The sequence below is a fragment of the Pseudophryne corroboree genome, chromosome 2, assembly GCF_028390025.1.
Source record: "Pseudophryne corroboree isolate aPseCor3 chromosome 2, aPseCor3.hap2, whole genome shotgun sequence".
Taxonomy (NCBI): Eukaryota; Metazoa; Chordata; class Amphibia; order Anura; family Myobatrachidae; genus Pseudophryne; species Pseudophryne corroboree.
Genome location: NC_086445.1, coordinates 812263964 through 812278719, shown reverse-complemented (window position 1 = coordinate 812278719; position 14756 = coordinate 812263964).

Below are 14756 nucleotides of genomic sequence, written 5' to 3'. Positions count from 1 at the left end.
GGACGTTGTCAAGGGAGGGACATGCTCTAGTGAGTGCAATGAGTTCTGCAGCTTGCGCGGACTGATAAGGTATTGGTAGGGTTTCCAACACAGTGTCAGGGAGGGTGACAATGGCATAGCCAGCCTGGTATGTATTGTCATTGGGCCTACTACAGGAGCCGTCAACAAAAACTATGTCTGCGCCTGGTATGGGAACGGGAGACATGTCAAGTCTGGGAGAAGTTTCAGCTTCAATGGAAGCAGCACAGTCATGTAGGTCGGGTGGTTCATCCTCGGGACCTTTCAAGCCTAAAAGGGCATTGAGAATGGGTGCAGGGCCAGAAGAACTAGCAGTGTACTTGATGGTAAGGGTAGGGTTACTCAAAAGGAGTACTTCATATCCACTAAGGCGTTGTGCTGACATGTGCTGTGTGTGCAAGCCTTTAAGTATTGCCAGGACATCATGTGTGGTGTGGAGTACTGTGATGTGGCCTAAAGTGAGGGTAGTGGCCATTTCTGCAACCATTGCACAGGCTGCCAAAGCCCTGAGGCAGGCAGGCATACCTTGCACAGACACTGGCATGACTTTGGAAAAAAAATGCCACGGGGCGCAACTTCCCTCCATGAAACTGTGTGAGCACCCCCGCCATGGTTTTACAATTGTCCCTTGCATATAGATGGAAAGGTAGTACATAATTGGGGAGGCCAAGTGCCGGACTTTTCATCAACATACATTTTAAACTTTCATATGCAGTTAACATTTCTTGTGACCATTGTACAGTTTTAGGTTTGTCCTTCAGTGTGGCTTGTCTCAAAATGTTATCATAATAAGAGCAATCAGAAATCCACTGTCTGCAGTAATTTACCATACCCAGGAAGGACAGTAGTTCCCTCTGGGTAGTTGGGGTGACCAGGCCCAATACAGACTGTATGCGTTGTGGACTGATTTTCCTCTCTCCCTGAGTGAGCACAAAACCTAAGTAATCAACATGCTTTTTACATCATTGCATTTTTGTTTTGGACACCTTGTGTCCACATTCACAAAGCCAGTTTAGTAATGAAACACCATCCTCTCGGCAGGCCTCCTCAGTTTGACTACAGAGCAGCAGATCATCTGCATACTGTAGCAGGACTGAACCATGGTGAGGTTGCCAGGGCCCCAATGTGGCCTGGAGACAACAGGTGCGTCAATAATCTGCACCAGGTAAGTTGTTTACCCTCAAAAGAAAAGGCAAAAAGTAATTGTGTCTGTGAATCTACAGGTATGCTGAAAAAAGGCATTCTTCAAATCAATTACAGAGAAGAACGCAGCATCTGCAGGGATTGCAGAAATGAGTGAGTTTACATCTGGAACAATTGGTGCAATTGGGACAATTAACTGATTGATCGCTCTGAGATCCTGTACAAATCTTATACTGCCATCAGCTTTGGCAACAGGGTTCACAGGAGTACAGTATGGTGATACAATATGTCTGAGAATACCCTGTTGTAAGAATTGCTGTATCATGGGGCGGAGACCTTCTATCTTTTCTGGTGAGAGGGGATACTGCATAGGTCAGAACACAAAACACTGGTTGTTGCACCGCTGTCCACTAAAAAGGGAATTTTACTTCCATTTATAATAAGTGGCAGCAGAGGTGAATCTTTACTATGACGGGTGAGTTGAATAAAGGCTGGGATACCCTCCTCCGGGCCCCGTCAGTGCGCGGGGTCTTTGGAATGTAAGGGGGAGGGAGAGGGTTTTCAAAGATTTTACAGTTTCTCACTTCTTCGCTTCTGTGCTGTTGGGAACTGACATTTTTGTAATCCTCCATATAGAAAGGGTAATTACTGCCTTCCCGTAGGAATGGGTCCTGTCCTGCTTTCTCTGTCCATCCCGCTAAATTATCCACCCATGGGTTAACTAAGTAATACTCTGAGGTAGAGTTGCGGGCGACATACATCTTGCATGTCTCACCAGGGAGGGGCGGGGTTTATGTAGTTTTTTTTTTTTTACTCTGACTAGAGCCCATTGTCAGACAGTAATATAAATCAACAGTACAACTTTAAAAGAAAATATCTAAAATGTACAACACTCTACTATACATGCATCAGCTAACCAGTTAATTAGTCATTGACAATATCACAATATTATCTGCACAGTGAGAACATGAAATCTTTTGACGTGTACGATACTTACCATTCGTACAAGATGTCAGAAAAATACAGCGTTTTAAACAGGAAGCAGGAAAAGTGTTTGAGTAAAGATATCTGGCAGACGAAAACTTACCAGCCGTCTGGACCAAATATAAGAACTTATCTCACTACAAACATACAAAAATATATAGACGATCAAATCGAGGTATTCTCTACGTTACGTATAGACCCCAGGTCTATTTTTAAGTATCCCAGATACTAACGTCACGTTATGTATAGACTCCCAGGTCTATTTTAAGTATCCCAGATACTAACGTCTTTGGAGAATTGCGCTTGGACCCCTGGTCCCTTCTCAGACGTATCTTTAAGTCCCAGACATTAAAGATGTTTGGTCACGTGTTCCCAGAACACTGACACGGATTCAGCTTCAGTGTATGACCGCAATCCCGTATGGCAAAGACAGACAATAAATTCTCTATCTTTACCATCCAGGGACGATCACTGAATCGCGGACGTAGCCCCCATTTGAAAGGATATGTCCCTATATTCTTTAACCCTCGATGTGATGGCCTCTCAGACGTCTGTGAGTGTAAACCTTCATGCTATGAGTTACATGCACAACACAAGCAGTAAAGATTCACACTGTTTATTTAATAAATTACAGCGTACTATATAGAAAAGAAACATGGGTGTATACAATATGTGCAAGCATATGATTGGATAAATAGAAGTAGCATACGACATTACATGCAGGATATTTTAGTAACACACAGAAGTAACAGTTTTGATCTGGTATGTAATTGTCCTTGAAGATAAGACACACACAAGCCTTATATTATATGAACAGACAAAGGCATCTTGTAGAGAGTGCGTACGTGTCTATTCAAACACATAACAATTCATATAGCATGTTTAACCCTTCAGTGCCCCTCTCCGCGGCTATATTCACCATCTGTAGTGCAATACGCTTCTGAGCGTCCGGCAGTGGATGAGTACCGCTAAGGGATGTACTCAGTGAGAACTACTATGTCATTCAACCCCCTGGCGCGGGTGGCACTGCCGGGCGGCGCCCCCCTCTTGGCTGGCGCCCCTGGCAAGTGCCATCCTGGCCAATAGGAAGATACACCCCTGCTGCCAGATATGCCCCCACAGTGCCAGATATGCCCTCATAGTGCCACATATGACCCCACAGTGCCAGATATGCCCTCATACTGCCAGATATTCCCCCACAGTGTCAGATATGTCCTTATACTGCCAGATAGAGAGAACTGAACCAGGCAGTAAGGGATCTATATTCTAGACTTTACTTTTAGGGGGCGTGGTTTAAGAATTAATACTGACTTCTCCCCTCTCTACTCTTACTCCTCCCACTTAAAGTTCTGTCCCTTCCATTTTCAACATACCGGTATATTGAAAAAAATAAAACAAACAGAATATACAGTATGTCCCTTCTCAACTGTCTCTAGATCACCTTTGACAGATGAACCAGATTTGTATACTAATGGATAAGCAGCCAGCCATTATTACATCTGGGAAGTGTATTAAAAATTTGTACAGTATACTTGCATTTATTGTTTTATTGATAAATTTTTTTAAAATAATATTGATGAAGAAAATAATAATAATAAGATAGATAGAGAGATAAATAGATAGACACACACATACAGAGGCGGAACTACCGCCAGTGCAACCAGTGCGTTGCACTGGGGCCCGCCTCTGTCCAGGGGCCCAAAGCATGTAATGAGTCAAACTGACTCATTACATGCTGCTGTGCGCTGCGGGCAACCGCTGCCCGCAGCGCACAGCCGTCCGGAGAGAGGAGAGGAGCAGCGGTACGGGGGAGAAGGAGGAGGAGGGAGCCGAAGGAGGGAGCCGCAGCAGCGCTTTACTACTGGTGGAGGCGCTGCTGCTGCTGCCCCTCTGCTTCACTATAGGCTGTCTTCCGAGAACAGCCTATAGTGAAGTAGAGGGGCAGCAGCAGCAGCGCCTCCACCAATAACACAGCGGTGCTGCGGCTCCCTCCTCCACCTCCCTCCTCCTCCTTCTCTCCAGCCCGGGAATCGTCTGACACTGCACCGAGGAGCCTGAGCCAGCGGAGACGCCGGAGAGGGTAAGTATCATTCTTTCTTTCTGTCTCTTTCTTTCTGTCTCTTTCTTTCTTTCTTTCTTTCTTTCTTTGTTGGGACTGCCTGCCGCTATGTGTAAAAATGGGGGACTGCCTGCCGCAATGTGTAAAAATGGGGAACTGCCTGCCGCTATGTGTAAAAAGGGGGAATCTGCCTGCCGCAATGTGTAAAAATGGGGAATCTGCCTGCCGCAATGTATAAAAATGGGGGACTGCCTGCCGCAATGTGTAAAAAGGGGGAATCTGCCTGCCGCAATGTGTAAAAATGGGGAATCTGCCTGCCGCAATGTGTAAAAATGGGGGACTGCCTGCCGCAATGTGTAAAAAGTGGGAATCTGCCTGCCGCAATGTGTAAAAACGAGGGACTGCCTGCCGCAATGTATAAAAAGGGGGACTCTGCCTGCCGCAATGTGTAAAAAGAGGGGACTGCCTGCCGCTATATGTGTAAAAATGGGGAATCTGCCTGCCGCTATGTGTAAAAAGGGGGAATCTGCCTGCCGTAATGTGTAAAAAGGGGGACGCTGTCTGCCGTAATGTGTAACAAGGGCACGCTGTCTGCCGTAATGTGTAAAAAGGGGACGCTGTCTGCCGTTATGTATAAAAAGTGCACGCTGTCTGTCGTAATGTGTAAAAAGGGGGACGCTGTCTGCCGTTATGTGTAAAAAGTGTACGCTGTCTGCCGCTATGTTTAACAAGGGCACGCTGTCTGCCGTTATGTGTAAAAAGTGTACGCTGTCTGCCGCTATGTGTAACAAGGGCACGCTGTCTGCCGTTATGTGTAAAAAGGGGATGCTGTCTGCCGTTATGTGTAAAAAGTGCACGCTGTCTGCCGTAATGTGTAAAAAGGGGGACGCTGTCTGCCGTAATGTGTAAAAAGGGGACGCTGTCTGACGTAATGTGTAAAAAAAAGGAATCTGTCCGCTGTAAGGTGTAAAAGGGTCTCTACCTGGTGTAGTGGTGCTACTGTGCGGCGTAATTTGAAGAATGGAGACTACTGTGCACCGTTTTATGAATTGGTATTATTTTGTGGCCACACCCCTTCCCCATGAAGCCATGTTTTGCATGCAGGGGTGGGGCTCCGATGCCGTTTCTTGCACACAGTGCTAAAATGTCTAGTTACGGCACTGTTGCTAGGTATCCATTTCTCTGGCCCTGAGCAGGTCCCCCTCACCAGATCCTCTCCAGGGGTGAGGGGGTAGACTTGGATGGGATGTGGGGGGGGGGGCCAAAGCATTTCGTCGCACCTGGGCCCACCGCTCGCTAGTTCCGCCACTGCACACATACATACAATGTAAGTGTAACCCTTGCCTATACTAATATGATGTTTTTCACCCCTCACTGTACATCCATTACTGTCCCCCCACATCCCCTTATCACCATTTGCTGTCTCACAAATACTCGTATGAAGCAGTGGTGTCTCTAGACTCCGTTGCTGAAAATGGTGCCTCAACGTATCTAGAGCCTTCAGAGGTGGCTACACTTGGACAGAGATACTGCTGTGTGTACAGGGATAATAGTGACCTGTTAAGGTGGATACGTGAGTCTTAGGGGCAGCCACACTGACACAGACAGAATGTGCACACTGCTGTGTGTACAGGAATAATAGTGGCATGTAGAGGGATAATAGTGAGCTATAGAGAATGACACAGAGGGCGGTATTCATTCCTTCCCACCTCCTCCTGCCCCAGTTTGTGCTGCCGACAGCTATTCAGTTGTTTCTGCTGATGGGCGCAATATCATAATTTCAGCCCACTACCCCCAGGGGTGGCGAGCTGAAATGTGCAGAAAGTGACCAACCAGGATTTTTTGCGATCGCACCCATTACTTTAGTTGGGTTTAGCCACTGTATACACCTAAACCCAACTACTATGGGCATATGCACAATAATGGGGGGCAACTGAATATTGCCCCGCGGTCTCCCATCACTTTAGACGAGAGATCGGGCGCGATATAATTGGATACCACCCATCGAGTGCTGCAGACACTTCTGTGTATGGAGGTACCTATCCTGGGACACAAAGAGGGGGTGCACAGAACTGTACCCAGTCAGATCCAGGAGTCACAGGGTGTGGGGACTGGAGGTGATCTCTACCCCAGGTTGGCCCCAGCAGAGCCAACTGATGACCCCCCTCCTACCCAGATTGTTTTGATCACATTCCCTGGATCTGCCACAGAAAGCAGGGGAACCAGATCTCATGCAAACTTTTCAAGTACTATAACTGATAAATGTGTCAAAGCATAGTGAGTTAGACAAGTCCCAGAGCTGAGTAATTCAGGGCCTAATTCATTTTTGCACGCAAACAATGGTTTACGTACAAATCCAATGGTGTGGTGTGCATGTGTAGAGAGGGTCTTGTAATATCGCTCACAGCCCCGTCAGCCACAGCATGATTGACATGCTGCGCCTTTTGGGGGAGGGAGCAGGGGCGACAAACCAGTTTTTGAAGGTGTGACAGGTCCAGGGTCTGCGTCGTTGGATGCAGACTTACTGGACCCAGGTGTCTAATGGCCAGCCCGAGTAAGCTTCAGCCAATGGTCGTGATGGTGTTCTGAGGCTGCATCCTTAGACGCAGCACTTGGATCTTGTAAATGCTAACAGGAGGCCTCTATCTCCCACAGACGCTTCCTGTTGCATTTGATTTTAATTACACGGAATTGACAGTGGCTTCCTTGTAATAATGTTATCAGTGGTAACTTGCATTGCTGCACCTGCTGTATCTGTATCACACTTGTTTCACTGTTATCAGCCTGCATGTACAGGGGCGTCTGTTTGTTGATCCTTAGTATTCTGAGGTGGGAGAGACTGAGCTACATCTCAGTGTCTGGCCCAGTGGAGAACAATTTAAGAGTTAAGCCTACTGAATCACCCCCAAAATAGGCAATATTACCTGCTACAGTACTGTATGTGTTTATGACTTGGACTGTTTTTTTCAGAGTAGTCAGCAACACAGGCTGAATTTAATGCATATATATATTTTCAGTTGAACATATATTTTGTAATATCATTGAGAGTTATTCAGATGTGGTTGGAATTACTTCCTGATGTGCAAAGTATGATCATCGGTACTTTGCGCATGCACAAGACCCGTTCTGCAAGTGTGTTGTGAACGGATTCTGTGACACTGGACACAGGATGCCAGCAGACTGTCTGTGATTGACAGTCTGCTGCCGTTCGGGGGCGAGGAGGGGCTGGTGATGGCGTGTCACCTCTGTTGAGGGGGACGTAAGAGGCCAGGAATCTCCATGTTTGCACAGAGATTCCCTGGCCTCTGCGACAGGCGCCTTGCACATCTCTATGGGTGCCGCAAGCTGCCCAGTGAGTCCAGCGATCCATTGCTGTGTCCCAGGACAGAGGTGGGATCACTACTGCAGCAGGAGGCGTCTGCTTGTAATAGATGCCTCCTTATGCATCACCATACAGCGGTCAGCAGTGATAGCACCTCCAACCACAACTGAATCAGGCCCATAATGCATTTCATCTCCAGATGTAAAGATTCAGCATGGATTTGCTATTTGTTTCTAATGAATTCAGAGTCCCCTTTTCCAAATCAATATCAGCAAGAACAACCTTTCTCATTTTATAGATAATCTCATTTGCTTGTTAATACTTTTTTTTAATCTTCCTGGCCCCACTTATAGCTCATAAGAATTTGTTCAGTTTCTATCAATCTAACTTGCTCATTATCCTGAAGGTCGCACAGATGTTTGCAAAATAATGGAGAATGGGGGTCATTCCGAGTTGTTCGCTCTGTATTTTTTTTTCGCAACGGAGCGATTAGTCGCTAATGCACATGCGCAATGTCCGCAGTGCGACTGCGCCAAGTAAATTTGCTATGCAGTTAGGAATTTTACTCACGGCATTACAAGGTTTTTTCTTCGTTCTGGTGATCGGAGTGTGATTGACAGGAAGTGGGTGTTTCTGGGCAGAAACAGGCCGTTTTATGGGAGTGTGCGAAAAAACGCTACCGTTTCCGGGAAAAACGCGGGAGTGGCTGGAGAAACGGGGGAGTGTCTGGGCGAACGCTGGGTGTGTTTGTGACGTCAAACCAGGAACGACAAGCACTGAACTGATCGCAGATGCCGAGTAAGTTTGAAGCTACTCAGAAACTGCTAAGAAGTGTCTATTCGCAATTCTGCTAATCTTTCGTTCGCAATTTTGATATGCTAAGATTCACTCCCAGTAGGCGGCGGCTTAGCGTGTGCAAAGCTGCTAAAAGCAGCTTGCGAGCGAACAACTCGGAATGACCCCCAATGTATATATCTTATCATTTCATTGCTCTACGATTCTTAATTTGGAGTTGCTTGATTACATTTTAAAGTGAAAACAATATTCACTTCCAGAAAATTCAGTCATCAAAAATGAAAAGGAAATTATTTCATAAAAATGCATTTGTGTATTGCACAAAGTATAGAAAGTAGCTGAGTTTAATAAATAAGCTATACTTACCTTATTTTTCTCTCATTGCTCCGAGTGATCTGGGGAAAGGGTGGTCCATATGGCAGGGGAGGGTGTAGCACTGCAAAACGCATAATTGTATCCCACCACCATGATATAATGCCACTAGTTACATCATAGGGATGGGGCTGGGATTACCCCATCCACAGCGAATCACGTCATCATATTTACATCCTACTGGAGGAGTGGGTGGGATGCAGGAAGTGGGTTACTCTCCCAGAAGCTCAGAGCAGTGATGTGCGGTAAGGTGAGGTAGAGCCTTTCCTGTCATACTTACATATAAGCTATAGTTTTGACTATATAAAGTACATGAAAAATACAAAGACTATATTAGAAATATCTTCTTTGTATTATTCTAATCATTTTTATACTCACAACTCTGGAGTAAAAAGTCTATGACAGGTGAGGCAGTAACTCCTCTGTCTATCTTCTCCACACATCTCTTATCAAAACTCACCAGATTTCCAGCTGTATATACTGCTGCACTTGTGTATAATGCCCACATGTATATACTGCTGCACCTGTGTATACTGCCCACATAGTATATACTGCTGCACCTGTGTATACGGTCCACATGTACCCTTGGGCTCATATATTGTGTATAAATCTGGCCCGGGTACTAGCAAGTGCCTACTGAGCCATCTACCTAACCGCACGTCCCGAGTGTAGGTAAGTACTGTATGTAATGAGCCATAGAACAGTGGCAGCAGACCTGGATTGTTTATATTTTGCTGCTTGGTTTTTCAGACCGTATTTAATCACTAGAGGTCATATCAAATAAACATAAAGGAGCTCATTTAGTGATGCATTCAGATCCATTTTTCGGCACAAAATATGCGTTTTTCTGCATGCATACCAAAATTGCATGTGCATTTGTCTTAGCTTTTGTGTATGCTTGACTTACAGTACATAACCTTACTTCTGAAGATGTATAATGCAGCCAAGGGTAGGAATAGGCAAGCATAGGCTGTGACCAATAAATGCCCCCTTTTTAAAGTATTTTAATATGTGACATTACAGGCAGGACAGCCGAGAGCTCAGACAAGCCCCCATAACGGAAAGGGCATGTCCAAAGGGCATGCTTAGGGGAGCATTGAGATGCCATAGTGGAGGACATGGCTAGCAAGCCCTGGCACACAAACACTTTGTTACCACCCTCCCTCTTGGCTCCCCTGGCTACACACCTCAGTGGGTCCTTGATGCCAGGGCATTCTGGCAAATAGATAGGAAACCTAAATAATTTGATAACTTTAGAATTAAAAAACTACATTTTGAAAGTGATGGAGCTTTTTAGATGCATGCATGATACAATAATTTGATTACAGGCATAAAATATTACATTATTGAGTTACAGTATATTCATGTAACATTTAACTTTCGAGATTCAGGCATTTCCTTAACAATTTGTAACATTTGTTTTGAATTAATGTTACTTGTGATTAAAAAAATATATAAAATAAAACACAAATAAAAGAACAATTCCACAGACAATGTTTCAGAAATTACTTGATTGAATAATATTTTTAATAATTCTTTATAATGTTTTATTTTTAGTCCAAAAGAATATTGGCGGAATGTACAGAAGGCCAGAAATACGTCCCAAACTCAGAAAATGCTGTTTTTAGCGTTTTTGCATAACTACATGTGCCAATCTCCAGAATGCGATATATTTGTAACTCCTTGAATTCTATTAGGCATTACCCAATGTAATGAAAAAGGAATTATTTCCCCTCACAGCGCTGGTAATCAGCTGCTCAGCTCCAATCCCAGGTATACACCAACACCTGTAGGTAATACTGCACAAGAAAAAGGATTTGGAGAGGAGTGTACAGCGCTGAAAACCCCTAAAATCCAGATAATGCCTATATATTTAACACAATAAAAATTTTATCCTTACACATAAAAAAACTGAAGGATATACAATGATAAAAATTCTAATAAATATCTTAATAGATAATTAATGAAAAACATGTGATATAGAGAGTGTTAAATCGAACATTTGGTAATTATTATGCAGACTTTATATCCAGCTGATTGTCAGTAGTGAGATCGGTTTAAGCAGAGTCTCCGTTTTTGCTGTGCTCACTATGAAACTGACACTCACTTTAAAGAAACCAATACCGTTCACTGAAAGGTATCTTTATATTCCTTGATCCCTCTATCTGGGAGCGGGTATGCGTTCAGTGTCCTTTTTAAAGAAAAATCTGTAAAGTTTTTGTGAATAAATTCCCTAAGGGGATACATCTTTTTATCCATTTGGTATTGGTCTGTTGGAGTCTTGAATCCTGAAGGTGCCAGATGGGATCAAGGAATATAAAGATACCTTTCAGTGAACGGTATTGGTTTCTTTAAAGTGAGTGTCAGTTTCATAGTGAGCACAGCAAAAACGGAGACTCTGCTTAAACCGATCTCACTACTGACAATCAGCTGGATATAAAGTCTGCATAATAATTACCAAATGTTCGATTTAACACTCTCTATATCACATGTTTTTCATTAATTATCTATTAAGATATTTATTAGAATTTTTATCATTGTATATCCTTCAGTTTTTTTATGTGTAAGGATAAAATTTTTATTGTGTTAAATATATAGGCATTATCTGGATTTTAGGGGTTTTCAGCGCTGTACACAATGTAAGCCTATTCTTTCAGTATTTCCCTCTTAGAGGGATCCAATCGGAACCCTTCCAGCACCCCCTATGTCATACGACGCATATGCAGGAAGACTTAAGCCGGAAGTCCAGTGATCACAAAAGACAGCTGTTATCTGGAGAGCTGTCCTTTGCAATACTAATCGCATTTATAGGTACATACAGATGTGTCCCACTTCATCTTTGCTGCTTATAGCAGCATTCTCTAGCGGCACCATGATGCGTACATAGTGTGGCATGTCGCGTGCGTACGCATCTGTCACCAGCTCCATTGAAGTGAATGCAGAGCAGGATTGTGTATACGCATGTGACCCACACTGCCACGACCTGTGTGCTGGCCACAGCATAACATTACACATCTGTACCAGCATGATTAATGCCGGTATGTACATGATAATTGGAAGGAAGTGGGTGACAGACAGGTAACAGGACGAGTGACAACTCAAACGCATTTCATGGGTGTGCCGCAGCTTGGGACTGCAATCCTGTACGCAGGTACAAATACTACAGCATCTTACCAATAGGGCAACTGGTGTGTGTCTGATGTCTGCATCTTTGTACACAAGCAGCAAATCTGGGATGACTCCTGAATACAAATCCTGGCATCTGCAACATTTTCACATTTTTGCACTAAATCGCAGCTGCGACAGCATTTGTGTACGACTCTGAATTAGGCCCAGTGTTAGTAGTAAATGCCCAATTTGCACACGTGTATGAAGGATAGCCCGAGTTGCTTACACATGTGAGTTGGACACACAGATATGTTTCTTGTCACTCTGGTGGTTTTTCAGGGTGAGTCTGCCTCCTTTTTATTACTATACATGGCTTCTGAGACAAGGGGATTCTTTAACATTTTCATTAAAGTTTATGTGTTAGAAGGAACGGATGAAGCGTATCAGTTTCTGCCAGCACTGTGATATTATTTCACTTTGAGTAATTAAATGATAAATCTAGAAAATTGACTTAGTGGGAACAATATCTCTATGGAATAGTTGTGCATTAGAATAAGAATGTTTCTAATTTAGCAATACTGTATTAAGGAGGGGAGGTGCAATTACCCATACAATCATTAAATAATAGTCTTTTGTGCCACAAGAAACAATGTCAGCATATAAGCAATGACTAGCAGGCTAATTGATGGATGCATAATACTGATTTGTAACCCACGCCCGACCAGATACAGACTAAGCATTTGACGCTGAGCTGAATGCATGTAAAGTATAACTTTAACAATCTGCATGTAGCAATAGTGTATATATGACCATAGCTGAGACGTAGATATCTAAAGATGCCTCCAGCTCTGTGTCAAATGCATATGCATTGGGTTTATGTGATTACACCCAGATACACTTGCAACCAGCTCTATTTTTTAGGCAGAACCGTGTTCCTGAAGATGTTTTGAAAAATGACATCATCAGGAATTGTGTTCCGTAACAGCTTTGCCGAGGTGTGCACACATTGCCTCCCACAGCCTTTCGTGTGCAGCCCCGTCCCTGGTAACATTCTACCCCTGCAGCAGTTCCAACCTAGCATGAGGCCCTAGGGACTCAGCATGGTAATCTGTTTTTGGGTAGTAGGTCTATGAATAGGTGCCGGGCTGCAACCTGGTTGAACCGACACAAATCGGTAGCCGGGCATTGAGAGACAGCGGCTGTATTTTAAATTTCCCCGCTGCGGCCACTCTTGATTGGCTGCTTGTCCGCGAGCTATGATTGACTCACGGCTGGTACAAATTTCTAAATGCTGACGCTGTCTCTTCATACTTGGTTGCTGGTCCACAATCTGCAAACAGCTTGTGTGGCAAATAAAATGTATTTGCAATTAGGTGTGGTTGAAATAATAATAAAAATAATATATATCTAGAATACAGCAGATATAATCTTTCTTCTTGAATAAGAATGAAACTAGCAAAACATTTATTTAAAAATATTACCACAAAATCATATACTATATACAAAATATACACATCATGCATCAAAGAGGTTATCTTAGTAATCTAATTTACTCAGCAATACTGTGACTATAGGATCAAATATATGGTTTCTACATTCACACTGGGCAGGGAGAGCTAAATAGTAAGTGTGTGCTATTCTTTGTTCTCTTGTATGAACTAGACCAGAGTTTCCCAATCTCTGCCATTACAGTCCAGGTTTTAAGGATTTCCATGTCGCCTCAGGGTTGGATTAATGGTAGTGGGGGCCCTGGAGCAACTAAATTGTTGGGGACCCCATCAATAAAATTGACGCCTCCTGCTGCATCCTATGTATGCCCCTGATTGTGCTGGAATTCTTTGAAATGCCTAGCAACAGGCTGACCGCATCCTTTCCCTTCTAGGGCCGCACTGCTATTCAATCGGTGTAGAGAAATCCTCTCGTTCATTTGATGAGTAATCTTCCCTGTGTATGGCAGCCCACAAGCTTCCCAATGTATAGCAACCCACAATCTTCCCATTGTATGGCAGCCCACAATCTTCCCAATGTATAGCAACCCACAATCTTCCCGATGTATGGCAGCCCACAATCTTCCCGATGTATAGCAACCCACAGGCTTCCCAATGTATAGCAACCCACAATCTTCCCGATGTATGGCAGCCCACAATCTTCCCAATGTATAGCAACCCACAATCTTTCCGATGTATGGCAGCCCACAATCTTCCCGATGTATAGCAACCCACAATCTTCCCAATGTATAGCAACCCACAATCTTCCCAATGTATAGCAACCCACAATCTTCCCAATGAATAGCAACCCACAATCTTCCCGATGTATGGCAGCCCACAATCTTTCCGATATATGGCAGCCCACAATCTTCCCAATGTATAGCAACCCACAATCTCCCCGATGTATGGCAGCCTACAATCTTCCCAATGTATAGCAACCCACAAGGGCATTTAATGTAATATACACTGGATGATGAATATGGAATCATTTTCCAGAAAAGGAAAAGGTACTTCCAATCTCCAAACAAACTGCAAGTTGTGCAGCCAGTGCACCTATAATTACCAGCTTTGCGGGATAAAAAATTCTTAGGCTGGGCCTCTTTAGGTTTAGACATATCCTTGTGTACCACAACATCTTTGTTATTGAATCCTCGCCTGAATGACGGCAAAATTAATGAATGTGCGATTTAGTAACTATTTACAATTGGCCACATCTGCTTGGCGTATGCATTAGAGCCATACTTGCAGCTGAGAAATTTTGTGTATACACTACTCTCTCGCCAAGGTCATCTTTTTCTTGTAAGATGTTAAAGCTTCCACACGTGACAATCTTAACACTTTTTCCTGACCTGAACCCCATAGAGAATCTATGAGGCATTGCCAAGAGAAAGGTGAGAGACAATGCAGAAGAGCTGAAGGCCACTATTGAAGCATCCTGCTCTTCCATAACACCTCAGCAGTGCCACAG